The following is a 1,514-nucleotide window of genomic DNA, read 5'->3' on the forward strand; positions in this document are numbered from 1 at the left end:
GGAGAGGGGGGGGTGAGGGGGACAAAAGGTTTCATTTAAACCAACAGCATGAGTTTCGGCGGAGTCCACACCCTGTCTGAGTCCGTCTCACTTCTGTCTCCTCTGAACCTGAAACCGTTCAACTGGACACACAAACAAAAGGAAGCGGCTAGGCTAGGCTAGGCTAACACACAGCTAAAGGCTAAACACCGAGCTCTGCTCCTGCAACGCCGTTAAACACCGTGACAGTCGTGCGGGATAAAAGCAGCCCCGGTTAGCACAGGTATTAACCTCCATCAGCTGACTTCCCTCCCCGAGCAAACCTCTCAATTCCCTCTATTAGCTTTAGCCCTGCAGCTAACCGGCTAACAGCTGCAGTTCTGTCTACGCCTTGCTAACAGCTAACAGCAGGAGGCCACTTTTTATCAACACTCACAACGAAAACCATGAAAGAATAAAGCAGACAGGCAGGTGTGTTATAAACCCCGTTGTTTTACCTTCGGTCCGGGTGTCTATCTAACCTGTAACTCTGGTTGAACCGCTGGTTAGACAGACTGTTATCTTGGTTAGCTGGTTAGCTGGTTAGCCTGCTGAGCCGTCAGGAAGCCTTTCCTCTCTTCCGCGATTCTTCCTCACCGGTAGGAAAAGGGACGGACAGGTTTTTACCGCCCCCCAGCGGAAGGTGAAAATATCTAAACGATTAATTAAATTATTTATTTTTTGGGATAATGTTACACTGCACGTTAAATGTCCTTCACATGAACATGTGTAAGCTTTTACAAGAAACAAGAAACTTAAGTAGACAAGTCATATTTTTATATTTATTTAATGACATCCTAAAGTCACACTCAATCTAAAAATATGTGTATCATGTCCGTGTGTTCAGATTTAGAGTTATGATTCTGAGCAGTAGATGTAGTGTTGATCAACATGATCAAACACCTGCGTTCACCTGTCCCTCTGTGGACATCGCTGCCATGTGTCAAGCACCTCAACCATTTAGACTAGAATAGAAACAAATAGAGTAGAATACAACTTTATTAGAGTGGAAATTTGTCTTGAGCTCAACAAATATAAACACAGAGCAACACGCAGGAACATGTAATATATACAAGAATAAACATACAGAACAAATGTGGCATCAACAAACCACTGAGATAAATAAGACACTTAAGTATTAAGTACAAAGAAAAGTGGTTTAGTTTCCTGACCTCATCTGACTGTGCTCTTATCCAACCATGAACATAAGCATATATTGAAGTATATCTGAATTTTCTCAGACAAGGACACACACATTTATCACTAAGTTCCCTGATTTCACATTTATATCAATATAAAACATGTAATAACTGGTTTATAACAGACTATAATGCAGCTGTAATCATATCTAAATGTTTAATTAATCTTTGCTAATAACTCTACTTCCTTCTGTGATGGCAATATATCTATATAATTTAAATCTGCTTACAACTACATTTATTACATGTTTATATAGTGTTTATAAATGCTAAATTATTGGACTTAAAATAAAGTGT

The 1,514-nt window shown here is 39.9% G+C and overlaps 1 protein-coding gene across 1 annotated transcript in view; it reads right to left on the reverse strand.

Annotated features, from left to right (window-relative positions):
- LOC111653115 (ras-related protein Rab-14-like) overlaps window positions 1-613 on the reverse strand; it is a 12,943-nt gene extending 12,330 nt beyond the window's left edge. Inside the window, exon 1 of the mRNA XM_023403581.2 lies at window positions 477-613. The gene's annotated coding sequence lies outside the window, so the exon portion shown is untranslated. The remainder of the gene's footprint in view (window positions 1-476) is intronic.
- Window positions 614-1,514: the final 901 nt, after the last annotated feature.

Source organism: Seriola lalandi, unplaced genomic scaffold, assembly GCF_002814215.2.
Source record: "Seriola lalandi dorsalis isolate HSWRI2012SDOR001 ecotype SW California unplaced genomic scaffold, Sedor1 jcf7180002054146, whole genome shotgun sequence".
In the NCBI taxonomy this organism is placed as follows: domain Eukaryota; kingdom Metazoa; phylum Chordata; class Actinopteri; order Carangiformes; family Carangidae; genus Seriola; species Seriola lalandi.